This window comes from Marmota flaviventris, chromosome 15 (assembly GCF_047511675.1).
Source record: "Marmota flaviventris isolate mMarFla1 chromosome 15, mMarFla1.hap1, whole genome shotgun sequence".
NCBI classification, from domain to species: domain Eukaryota; kingdom Metazoa; phylum Chordata; class Mammalia; order Rodentia; family Sciuridae; genus Marmota; species Marmota flaviventris.
In genome coordinates this window covers 49,592,421-49,606,761 of record NC_092512.1, presented here as the reverse complement: position 1 = coordinate 49,606,761, position 14,341 = coordinate 49,592,421, and the positions used below count along the sequence as shown (strand labels likewise).

The window sequence follows — 14,341 nt, the reverse complement described above, 5'->3', positions numbered from 1 at the left end:
TTTTAATGATAAAACTGATATTGAATTAAAAAGAAAACATCAGGAGGTTTTTACAGGATCTCTTTTTTTTTTTTATTTCATATCATAACCAGAATATGGAAGTGTTTGAGCTTTTGAAATACTAATTGCTAAATCCTTTAAATTTTTTTTAAGAGAGAGAGAGAGAGAATTTTTTAATATTTATTTATTTTTTTTGGTTTTCAGCGGGCAAACATCTTTGTTTGTATGTGGTGCTGGGGATCGAACCCGGGCCGCACGCATGCCAGGCAAGCGTGCTACCGCTTGAGCCACATCCCCAGCCCAAATCCTTTAAATTTTGTTAACATTTTGTTAAAGATTATTTGGAAATCTTGAATCAATATTTTCATAAAAAATTCAAATTTTGTTTTTTAAAATGATTTAAAGTAAATCTCATAAATAAAAAGAAAAGCTTATTCTTACAAAAGCTGAGTAGAAATAAACAATGAGAACTCTAAATATATGCGAGATTTAATTTTTAATGCCTATTATCATGACAGAAATATTTTGACTTAGGGGAAAATATTTTACCAGCGCTTTTATTCATAATAAATATTTATCTTCTGTGCCAGAGGAATGAAATTGAGAATGTTCATGATTGTGTGGCATCTACATTTACTGAGACATTCAGAAGACTATTCAGACATTTTGACAGGTTTTATCTTATAAAAATATGTCAAAGAAAAGTGCTCTGTGACGGAAGGTAAAAAGACAGTATCTGCAAAAGTATTTGGACTGAACTATTGGCACATTTCAGTGTAAAAATAGAACTGGGAACTTCATTCATTCATTGTTAATTGGCTTTGAGTTTATTTTCCCCCACATTTGTAAGAGGAAATTTTTTCAACTAAAATATATTTACAAAGCAGTCTTTTGTACATGTCAATAATGTTAAAAGTATTTGAGAAATTATATGAAAACTGAAAACAATAGCATAGAACAATTAATTTTACAGAAAAATACAGAACATATGAAACAGGTATTATCAGAGACCTGAATAAAGCACCATAGAAAATTACTCAACTTATATTGTTTTTAATATTCAAATACTCAAAATTAAAATTCATTTTAAATTTGTTTACTCAAAATATATTCATTAGAATAATTTTTAAATCTTTAATTACAACTTTTTTAGAACAGTGATATAATAAACCATTTTTTGATTAACTAACATTTTTGAATAATAGAATTTTAATAATTTTATCTCCCTCCATTTTACTCTAAAATGACCCATGGTAAGGTCACCCTAATTATAACTTTGTTTATGATGTGGTTATGTCTGTCACAGAATTTCAGGTCACATATTTACTAACTCATTGATGAGCTCATTCACTTATTTGACAAACACTTCAGCCACATCTGTGAGCCAACTATACTACATTATTTGAATAAATTTATGAGCAGAACAAAAATCCTTGGCTTCATTTTGGTGGGGAGGCAGGTGTCTAGCAATAAACAAAAGATATGATAAGTAAATAAATTATATCACACAATAGAAGCAAATAATGCTTTGGAAAACAAAAATTTAAGCAGGGGACTGTGATTGTGATGAGTAGTAGGAGATGATATTGCAATATTAAATAGTAATAATGGTAAGTAAATATTAACACCAATTTTAAATAGTAATAGTAAAGTTACCATGTTAAACCTTTGAGCAAAAATTTGAAGGAGTTAAGGAATTTAGCCAGGGATTACCTGGAGGGAGAAGAAGCCAGAGGAGAGGAATCAATTAGAGCAGGGCAAGGACATGTTTGAGAAGCAGTCAGGGGACCAATGCTATTGCAGAGGAAACATGAGGAATGGAGGTGAGTTATGAAGTGGGAAGTCAAAAGAGGAAATGTGGCTGGATAGTGGTTATGGATACAGATGGAACAACAGAAAAATCTCCTAAATGTTTTTGTTTAAGCCCTAGACGGAAGTTTGTTGTTTTTTTTTTGTTTGTTTGTTTTTGTTTTTGTTTTTTATCTCAGAGAATCCTGTATATCTTTTCTTTGCCTTAACTTGGCTTTGTTATTAAATATTGTGTATCCCAATATCCCATTTCTTTCCTTTTTGGGAAGGTTAGTTTTTTGTTTTGTTTTTTGGTAGTGGAGATTGAACCAGGGGTGGGCTTAACTGCTGAGCCACATCCCCAATCAATATATATATATATATATATATATATATATATATATATATATATATATATATATTTAATTTAGAGATAGGGTCTCACTAAGTTGCTTATGGCCTCAACTAAATTTCTGAGGATGGCTTCAAACTGGTGATCCTCCTGCCTCAGCCTCCCCAGCCATTAGAAGAGAAGAATCTTAATTCTTTTGTATTTTTTTGTTTCTTTGCTCTATCAGTTTTGCATTCTCAGGCAAAAGAGCTCTTTGGGGTTTGCTTTTTCATGGAATTCCTAAGAGTAAGTTTTGATTTAAAGGCTTTCTACTTTATAATTTTCTCATGGAGATGTTATTAAAAAATTTGATCCTTTGTACAAATGAAATTACTATGTATTTAGCAATCTGCCAATAAATTATGTAGACCCTACTATAAGCCGGTGACTTTTTCAAAAAAATCAGAATCAACCTTCATTTACAGAATTCAAAGTTTGGAGTGAGAATTCCTGAAATTGTTGTTGATACCACTTCTTATTAGTGATGTCAGCTTATGCAAATCACTTATGTTTTCTGAATTTAAACTTCTGTAAATTGGAATCAACAGGGTTAGTGTAAAATTTTTTATTGTGTGTAAAATTTGATCAACTGCTAAATGATGTACAAATGCCAGCAATGATTACTATCATCAATGATGACATTAAGATAACATTATTACATTGTAAGCCTTTAGAAAGGCATCTTTTCAAATGTCATCCCTAAAAGCTTTATTCTCCTGCTCAGAATTCTTAACATCACCTTTTCAAAACATCTGAAAAATAAAGTCCTTGAATGACAATTGAAGGAAGAGATGTAAACTAAAAGTGTAATGTTCTAGTGTTTCACAAACTTGAAGGTTCATGGCAACCACTGGATGTTCTTTTCAAAGTGCAGGTTCTGACTCACTGAGAGTGGGATGAACCTGGTTTCTGAATTTGTAACCAGCTCCTAGCTAGTACAGATATTAGCTTGTTTTCGGTCACACCACCATGGTTGTGTGCTACCCTCCTCATCATATGTATTTGACTTCCTAACTTTACTTCTGGCATTTAATTATATTTATGAATTAGCACAGTGGTTGGAATGTTATAAACACTGAATACAGTCATCACAAAGAGGACCTAAGAAAATAAAGTCCATATGTATACACATGGAAAAGGAGAAATTAGAATAGGAAATCAACAAGAGGAGCAATACCCACATCTTAAGGTCTTTTTTCACTCATGTAAAAATCTGAGTGTTCACAAAGAAACTGGTAATCCAAACCCTCTGTTGGTTTAATTTTATTTTTCAAGGAATATTTTGTATTCAACTATGAAAATAAACTATAAGATGCAAAATAATTAGTACTGTTAAATCCATATACATTTATGATTCACAGATGGCTAATTATTTTCACCATGTAGTTTTAGTCTTAATTATCATAACATTTTTCCACTGTTGATGTTAATAAATCACTAAGTATATTTTTAAAACTGTTAAGCAAAGTACTATACATATTCAGAGTTCTGCTGGTGGACATGTATGTGAATTTTATGTTTGATTTATTTGGTTTCTGAAAGATGTATCTCTTTATAAAACTTGTCATCTTCATTTTTAACCTTTACAGAGATAAAGATGTTTGTGGAATATAGAAAAGACTTCTTTAGAAAACTTATCCAAGATAACAAAAGAGATAAAATGATCCAAGAATAATTATATAAGTAGAAAAATTTAGAAATTAAATAGTTTTGTAATTATTACCACTTAGTGTTTGCTTTGTAACCTGTGTGAAAATGTGCTTGTGTTTGCTGCTCAATAATTTTAGACTACGCTTGACATTGATTAAACATGTACCAAAGCCCCAGAGTTTTATCAAGTTTCATGCCAATTAATCTTCAAGGCAAATCAAAGGTATTTTGACAATTAGCTAATAAAAGTCTTGATGGGAACGGCAAAGTAAAACAAACAAACAAACAAAGAACAGAAACAAGTTTCTGGCTCAACGATAAGAGCTAAGGCTTTTGCAGAATTTGGAAGATGTGGTTCTATGAAACACTTCACATTAGAATTGCTGCCTCAGGAAAAAACCACCTCATACACAAAGAATGGACCCTTAAAGACATTCTCAGCTATAGAGAATGGGGCACCATATCCTCAAAGCATGAAGTCCACTTCTTTATTATGACATGTGACATTTTCTATAGTAAGTGGCAGGTATGTCTTTCTCTGTAATATCTGTAGAACACACAATGCTCATTTTTGTTTGCTAAACACTTAGCACAGCACACGGCACATTTTATGTGTTCAACAAAATACAATGACAGTGGATGATCCATGATTTTTTTTCCTTCTTAATATACCTTTGGGAAAAAATAGATAGTAAATATAAAAGGTGTGTCCATTTTCTTCCACTTTGGTTTCTACTGGGGAAAAAAATATGTGTGTGTGTGTGTGTGTGTGTGTGTTTAATCTAAATAAGTCACATACAAGAGTCAGACTTACCAGTTCTTTGGTATGAAGTTCAAGTTTCCACTTTTATTTGCCCTTGCAAACAGAGCCTGGGAGCATGGAGTGTATTCTGGTAACAAATGGGAATCTGGCCAACCAGTGATCTTTGCATTAGCATTCTAATAACCAGAGGCCAACGTGCCATAGTGCTGTGTCAGAACTAATTTATGAAACTAGGTCCAAAGCCTCATTAAAGTGGTCACAATTCAGTGGCTGCCCAGTAAAATTAGACTACAGTTTCATTCTCATAACAGTGAATATTTTAACATACTATTAAGGACATATTTCAAGTGTTAAAACTAGCTTTGATTCTGGGAAGGGAAAAACAACAAGATTAGAAAGCCATTTACTTTTGCAGTATGAAATGGTTTTGCTCTCAGCTTTGGACTCAAAATGATTCAGATGTTCATATTTTAAATCATAAGGTGGGTTGCACTTGGCATTTTCAAGTTTGGTGCAATTTTTCTTCAGAGTAAACACACTGCTTTGCAGCTCCAGCAAAATACTGGATTATGAAGCTACCTGGGCAGAAAATCTCAGGCAGCTGAGCTGGGAGTCTAAAGTACATTTCCTGTTGGTGCCAGAAAAATCTCCCTACGGCACTCCTTTAACCATGCATCCTGCCCCATGATGCCAAAGCACCTGATAATTCAGAGTGCATTGTTTTACAAGCTGCTTTCCACAGCCAAAACTGGATATGAGTGGCATAAAAATTTGGAGAAGAGCAATGAGACACAAGAGAAGAAGTTCTAAACTGTGAGTCTAGTGCAGCTTTCGTTCAAGCCTGATGCTGACCCTCAGATAGTCATCTCTTTCTGCAGGAGCAGGTAACCCCTCCCCTGTTAGTTTGATGTTGGCACACGGGACAGTGTAGTGAGCTGGGCTAATGATATTAATATGAAAGCCATTTAATTTCTCAGTAGCTCAAATACCTGTGTGCATGAAGTAAGAATAATGATTCTTGCTCTGCTCATTTCACAAGGTTGTTCTGAGGATCTAAACTAATAATAACTGCAAAAACAATTTTTAATGGTATGATACTTATCCTTGGGTAATGTATGGTTATATCCATTCACTTGTCAAACATAACAGACTGTTTTCTTTATCTCCTGAAGTTTTATTCAATGGAACGGTAATGAATCCTTAAATCTTCTAAATGTGAACAATAAAAGACTCTGAATGACTTTTCCTGACAGTCTATATGCCATGGCTGAATTATTTAGATTTCTATTTAAACCAGGGAGAGAAGAGGAAAAAAAAAAAAAAAAACTTGCTAAGAATATTTTCCTTTTAACTAATTCCTTTAGAAGAATATTGCTTTCAATTCCTTTCCACATTTAGAAGAAAGCCTTGATAATTGATGCTCTATCACACTATATGTTAGACATTACTTCCACATCGAGATTTAATGTAGCTAGAAAATGACAGAGGACATCAGGGATCACCAGTGGTATCGAATTAAGTAGTGAATGTCAGTTTATTACAGCAGTATAAATAATATGTAATTTAAAACATTGCATTAACCTTTAAAATGAGGATGTTCCAAATTCAATCCTTGGCAAGGAAATAAATGTAAAATATTTTTCTAAATATTTTCAGGGTATCTCATACACCAGTATTCTGGTGGAGCTCTGATGTGCTAGACGTTAACAGGCATGCTGTGCAAAAATAGCCTATATTCACCTGTATACACAAGAACACTTGAGTAAACATGACTCAACATGTTTCTCTTTTTATCAAGATTTTATCTGTTAATTTATAGTGCAAATATCCATAGCATTTTTACCAAACCATTTTACTTTGATGAATTTGTTTGATGACATTCCTATTAACATCTTCCAAAATACTGTTCAAAAAAAACACCACTTTAGGAAATGTGTTGACAGGATGTGTTTGCTTGGATCTGAAAAACACCCACGCAAGAATCTGCCTCTGGCCCGCATAAATGCAAGTGACAATGGAATCATTGACCAGTTACTGGATAAACAACACTGCAGGGAGCTGAAGAGCACAAGAAGTTTTGTAAAACTATGAGAACTCTCAAAATTCAAACTCAAAGGCCACAAACACACTGTAGTCAGTGCAATGGAAATGATGTAAAATAAGAGGTGTGAAGGGGGAAAGTGACATATATTTGGGTGTAGAATCAGAAGTATCTTCCCAAATGATAGAATGCTATTGCTGTGGTCTTTAGTAGTTCACTACCAGGGGTTATTCAAATCAATATGTTGACATGTGCTGGTTTTCACTTCTCAGGATGGTACTTTGGAACAATACCTGTCCCTATTTTCCTCATTTAATTTGCTTTGAATCCAAATAGGTTTAGCACATTGACTTTGTTCAGTTTTACCCTTTATAGTTATTTGTGTCATGGTATGATAGTATTTCTTAGTTTTAACATGAAGAAGAAAAGGGAATTGGCTAAATTTTTTAGTGAGTTAATATATTCTAAATTAACTTACTGTGAAAAGATATGGAAGTAATCCAATAGGATATTTCTCAATTGTTTTAGTCTGAGGCATAATGTAAGTATAATTTTGAAACATATTTTAACTTTTTCTTACATTTTCATGTTAATTTGAAATATTGAAACCAATATTAAAATCAAAACCAAAATCAAAGTAGATTTTGGACTGTTCTACATGAATCTTTCTTTGTAGGTGTTTATAGAGGCTCATAATATTCTAAAATGCAAATTCTCCTCTTCCCTTCATGAGTGTCTCTACTCCTCTCTCCTAGCTACAAGTAGAGCTTAAGTCCTCTTCCTTTTGGTCCCTATAGCTGGAAAGGATCAGGGAGGTCTGCACAGGTGTGCTGGGTAGTGCACTCTAACACAAATAAGTCTCATCAAAAGACTTCTTTAAAATAGTGCTTATCTGAATTTACCAAGGTAAATATTTAAATGTGCACATTTATGTATTTTGCACTACATTGTTGAGCATTATCCCTGGAAGGCTGGTAAGGTTCACCAAGCTGACCTACAAGTATTTTTTATGTATATATTTATTTACTTGTGATGCTGGGGATCAAATCTGGGGCCTTGTGTATACTATGCAAACGCTTATATCACTCAGTCAAATAGGTACTGCTTGGGTACTTCTGCTCCATAACTAGAAACTTAGAATTTCTAGTTAAAAATCACTTACTAAGAATTGTTAAATCTGCATCCCTTCTTGAAGATAATATAAAGAACTCCCAATATTAGTGTTGGGTATCAATCTGTAAATTCAGGAATTCAAGAAATAACCATTCTCCCCACCCTGCTGTGTCTCTGTTTTACTCCCCTGGTCCTGTCTTGTGAATAACTTGCACAGTACCAGGGAAATGAGGATACATAGGCTCAGGAGGTCCTATGCCAATAGCCACAGAGTTCCTGCTAAGGTATCATTGCCCTGTTTGTAAGGTCCTTTGAAGACGAATAGCTATTGCTGCATAAGAAACTGAGACTTGGCTTTCAACCAAGCTGACTTGTTCTGAAGACACAATTAACTCTTGTATTTATAAAGTTCATTGCAAAGGAAATGCTCTTTATGTTTTTAAGGCTTTATGTCCACCAGATGAACTGAGTTCCCTGCCCTGTGTCCCCCTCTCCCTGGATGACATGCTACTTTTCCTCTCTCCTCTCTATGCAGTGAAACCAGGCTTTGGATAATGGTCAATATAACAGTGAAAAAATATTAAAATGTGCATATTTAAGTATAAATTTCCATGAATTCAAAGAAAAATTCTGCATTTGAACACTATTCAGTATTCAGAAGGGACAAAGAGTTTGCTTATGAATTTTCAATCCCTTTGAAGGGAGGCTAGTGTCTGGAAATGACTGAGTTTACCAGCCTGTCATGAAAGGCTTCCTGTTGTATGAATATGGTGTTAAACTCCTAAGCATATCTTCAGAACAACTGACAGCACATCATGAAAAGAAAGAGCATGCTACAATATTTTTATTGACAGAGTTTCTCAAGCTTTTTTATTTACTTATGAGAATAATTTTACATTTTTCACTTTTTAAGTCATGGGATCTAAGCTACAAATATACAAGTGAATATCATGATATTTTCATAGACAGATACCTTCAACTAGCATTACAGAGTTTTATAAAAACAGAAATCTATATTTGTTTCACCTGATTTTTAAAATTATTTTATTTGTTTTAATTAGTTATAGGTGTCAGTAGAATGCATTTATGCACTTTGATGTATCATACATAGATGAGGTATAATTTCTCATTTTTCTGGTTGTACAGGTTGTAGAATCACATTGGTCATGCAATCACAAATATACATAAAGTAATAATGTCTGTTTGGTTCTACTATCCTTCCTATCCCCCACATTCCCTCCCCTCCCCTTCCTTCACTCCTTTCTGTCTAATCTTAGGTAACTCTATTCTTCTCTCTTATCCCCCTCCTGTTGTGAATTAGCATCATCGCATATTAGAGAAAACATTCAGCCTTTGGTTTTTTGGGATTGGCTTATTTCGCTTACCATGATATTCTCCAACTCCATCCATTTGCCAGCAAATATCATAGTTTCATTCTTCTTTAAAGCTGAGTAATATTCCATTGAATATATATATATATATATATATATATATATATATATATATATATATATATATATATCACATTTTTTATCCATTCACTTGTGTTTTTATTCCAAGTATATTACATCTGAAAGACTCAGACACTTGATTTTTCTTGTGCCTTATTCTAAAACATGCAAGAGTCAGTCTTAATGATTAATTCTCAGATCTGTCCTTTACTCAGAACCTAAATTATATCCCCTAAATTATATAGAATTTGAAATTCTAATTGGAGTGTCTAATGATCTTCTCATACTCAATAATCCACCAACCTGTTCTGCTTTCCCACCAGATATCAGCTTCTGATTTTTGCCAAATGCACTCATTCACCAAAACCTACTGCTTCTGCCCATATTAACCAACATAATTTACCATTTTTATTCTCATTTTCTTTTTAAATTCTTAGTTATTCATCGCTAAAAAAATATAAAACACTTGAGTAATAAAGAATAATTTTATAATGTAAATCCATATTTCTTTTACCCAACTTAGGAAACAGTACTTTGTCATGCAGCTTTAAGTTCCCTTGGATGTCCTCCCAAATCCCACACTCTATTCTTCCTTTTCAGAGGCAATCCTCTACTGAATTCATTGCTCATCTCTGCTTTCTTTTCTTTCTACATAGTGTTTAATTTTGCAATTTCATTTACATAAAAGGGTTCATACTGTCAATGTTTTCCTATGAAATTATTTTTGTTCAGAATTATGTTCCTGCTGTTCATTAATGCATCCGTCATGTTATCTCTGGTTCTAATTCTGTATAATTCAGATGTCTATAAGTGTCATTTTATGCATATACACATTAGGAGTGTGTGTGTCAGTTTGGGGGTTTACTAAGTTTTCTAATATGTTACATTGATCCTCTCTCTCTCTCTCTCTCTCTCTCTCTCTCTCTCTCTGTATGTGTGTGTGTGTGTGTGTGTGTATGCTTTATAGTATTTCTTTTCATAAAAACATCTTAATTTATTTATCACATCTCCTGGAAATTGATGTTGTATTTTTTTTGTTTGTTTGTTTTTTTTTATTGGTTGTTCAAAACATTACAAAGCTCTTGATATATCATATTTCGTACATTAGATTCAAGTGGGTTATGATTTTTACCCCAAATACAGATTGCAGAATCACATCGGTTACACATCCACATTTTTACATAATGCCATATTAGTAACTGTTGTATTCTGCTACCTTTCCTATCCTCTACTATCCCCCCTCCCCTCCCCTCCCATCTTCTCTCTCTACCCCATCTACTGTAATTCATTTCTCTCCTTGTTTTATTTTTCCCAATCCCCTCACAACCTCTTATATGTAATTTTGTATAACAATGAGGGTCTCCTTCCATTTCCATGCAATTTCCCTTTTCTCTCCCTTTCCATCCCACCTCATGTCTCTGTTTAATGTTAATCTTTTCCTCCTGCTCTTCCTCCCTGATCTGTTCTTAGTTGCTCTCATTATATCAAAGAAGGCATTTGGCATTTGTTTTATAGGGATTGACTAGCTTCACTTAGCATAATCTGCTCTAATGCCATCCATTTCCCTGCAAATTCCATGATTTTGTCATTTTTTAGTGCTGCGTAATACTCCATGGTGTATAAATGCCACATTTTTTTTTATCCATTCATCTATTGAAGGGCATCTGGGTTGGTTCCACAGTCTTGCTATTGTGAATTGTGCTGCTATGAACATCGATGTGGCAGTATCCCTGCAGTACCCTCTTTTAAGGTCTTCAGGGAATAGTCCGAGAAGGGGAATAGCTGGGTCAAATGGTGGTTCCATTCCCAGCTTTCCCAGGAATCTCCATACTGCTTTCCAAATTGGCCGCACCAATTTGCAGTCCCACCAGCAATGTACAAGAGTGCCCTTTTCCCCACATCCTCGCCAGCACTTGTTGTTTGACTTCATAATGGCTGCCAATCTTACTGGAGTGAGATGGTATCTTAGGGTGGTTTTGATTTGCATTTCTCTGACTGCTAGAGATGGTGAGCATTTTTTCATGTACTGGTTGATTGATTGTATGTCCTCCTCTGAGAAGTGTCTGTTCAGGTCTTTGGCCCATTTGTTGATTGGGTTATTTGTTATCTTATTGTTTAATTTTTTGAGTTCTTTGTATACTCTGGATATTAGGGCTCTATCTGAAGTGTGAGGAGTAAAAATTTGTTCCCAGGATGTAGGCGCCCTATTTACCTCTCTTATTGTTTCTCTTGCTGAGAAAAAAACTTTTTAGTTTGAGTAAGTCCCATTTGTTGATTCTAGTTATTAACTCTTGTGCTATGGGCGTCCTATTAAGGAATTTGGAGCCCGACCCAACAATATGTAGATCGGAGCCAACTTTTTCTTCTATCAGGCGCAGAGTCTCTGATTTGATATCAAGCTCTTTGATCCATTTTGAGTTAACTTTTGTGCATGGCGAGAGAAAGGGATTCAGTTTCATTTTGTTGCATATAGATTTCCAATTTTCCCAGCACCATTTGTTGAAGATGCTATCCTTCCTCCATTGCATGCTTTTAGCCCCTTTATCAAATATAAGAAAGTTGTAATTTTGTGGATTGGTCTCTGTGTCCTCTATTCTGTACCATTGGTCCACCCGCCTGTTTTGGTACTAGTACCATGCTGTTTTTGTTACTATTGCTCTGTAGTATAGTTTGAAATCTGGTATCGCTATACTGCCTGACTCACACTTCCTGCTTAGAATTGCTTTTGCTATTCTGGGTCTTTTGTTTAGTCTACGGCCATACCACCCTGAACGTGCCCGATCTCGTCTGATGTTGTATTTTTGTACAGTTTTTTTTTTTGTTGTTGTTTTGTTTTTTTTTTTACCCAGTGTACTATAACAAACACTCTGTCACATATCTTATGGTACATACATGCAAGACTTTTTGAGGTTCACAAACCTCCTGGATCAAACAGTTGAACATTCTAAGTTTATTAAAAGCTGAAAAAAATTTTCCATAATAGTTTCATTAATTTACATTTATATTTGTATTGTACACATTTTCCAGTTGTTAGAAAACCTCAGTGGCACTTGAAATTGGCACTTGAAGTTGTTGCAAATTCAGTAGCTTCAATTATAATTCCTGGGGTTTAACTTACATTTCCTATTACTAATGAAACTGAGCATTATTTCATGTGTTTCTTTGCCATTGCTTTTCCTCTTCTGCAAGTACATTTAGTAGATTTAGCTTAATTTTCTCTTTGGTGTTTTGACTCCTGTGATATAAATGTGTTCTTAATATACTCAAAAACCAAATCCTTTATCAAGGACATTTTGTCCAGTTTGCTGTTCTTTTCACTGTCTTTAAGCAACTTTTGATGAACAGAAATTCTTAATTTCAATACAGTAGAATTTACCTGTTTTATGTGTTAAGGCTAGTGATTTTTATGTCTGGTTTAAGATTATCCTTCCATACTCTGAACTCATAAAATTTTTCTATTTTATTGCCTCCTAAAATTTTTATATTTTTGTCTTTCATATTTATGCATTAGTAATTGATATTTTTTTTTGTCTAGGGTATGATAGAGGTCCAGTTTTATATTTGCCCTTGTGAGGAAGCAATTGTTATAGCACCATTTATTTAAAAGCCTATATTTTCCTCATAGATCTTCTATGCCAGTTCTGTGATAATTCAGATGTCCATATATGCCAATAGATGCATATATAGATATGTCATATGGGATTGTGAGTTTGGAAGTCCCTATTCTGTTCAATTGGCCCCTGTTCTCTTGTACTAATACTACAGTCTTGATCATCACAGCTAGAGAAATAAATCTTGATAAGGCAAATTTACCAACTCTTTTCCTTTTTCTAAATGTATCATGGCTATATTTGGTCTCTATGGTGTCATATAAATTCTAGTATCAACTTTTCAAACTGTGCATACACATAAAAAATATTGTGGGATTTTATTGAAATGGCATGGAAACCATAAATCAACTTGGGGAAGATTGACATATATGTTTTCCAATTTCTCTGTATTTGTGTAAATTTATTGTAAAATCTTTCAATGTGGTTTTATACTTTTCTTCATTAAGTTCCTTCAATTTTTCTGATAGGTTTACTCTTAGGTACTTTATATATATAGTGTGTGTGTGTGTGTGTGTGTGTGTGAGAGAGAGAGAGAGAGAGATTGATTTGTTTTAAACTATGTATTAAACATATGTATTGCTATATAGGGATATGCATTTGAATTTTGTATAATTGGTTTGGCATCCAATCAACATATTAAACTTTCTAATTAATTATAACAATCTGTGGGCTTCAGGAACGAGGTTATATTGACCAGAAATTACTGACAGTTTCATATCTTCTTTCCTATATCTAATATTGCATTCCTGACTTAATACACTGATTAGGTTATCAAGAGCAATCTTACATAGAGATAGTTATAGTAGATGCCATTTTAAAGTCCCTGATCTTGAAGAAAACTTGTTCAATGTCTCATTATTGGTTACAACATTTACTGTCCATGTTTTGTAGATATCCTTTATTAAATAAGAAATTGTCTTCTCTTTCTACTGATAAAATCCTTGACAACAACTCCCTCATCTCCACACCATCTCATGTCCCCTCTGACCCAAAAGAGTAGGAAAACTAAAACCCAGGTTCTGGCCTCAACAAATGTCTTTAAGGGCATGCCAGGTTCCGTGTCTAATCCCATTTAATTTTTGTTTTTGTTCATATGTAGGATGTTTTTCAAACTCCTTACTTGCTAGCTTCATGTTGTATTTATTTTAAGGGATATACTTATATTTCATTCATAGTGTTTTCAGTGGTAGATGACTAGGTGTATTTAGTCCACTGCACTAGCAATAGAAGCCTTCCCTTTCTTTTCTTTCCAAATAATATCCTTCACTTTGTTAGAAGCTTTTCTTGAAGTGTCTATCCTTTAGATTTTCCTTTTTAATCATCCTTTGGAAATTTTAACTTTATTTCATCTGTTTGTTTATTGCATTTCCCAAACCTTCTTCCCTCAACATCCCAATTTCTTTAAAGTGGGTCTAGATATTTCTTTAGTTCAAGTTTGATCAATTATATATACAATAATATATATGTATATTATATGTACATATGTGTGTATATATATATATATATATATATATATATATATATATATATATA

At 33.6% G+C, this 14,341-nt stretch overlaps 1 protein-coding gene across 1 annotated transcript in view; it reads left to right on the top strand.

The window, feature by feature from the left end:
• Ralyl (RALY RNA binding protein like) overlaps window positions 1–14,341 on the top strand; it is a 354,882-nt gene that overhangs the window by 193,277 nt on the left and 147,264 nt on the right. The gene's annotated exons all lie outside the window — the stretch shown is intronic.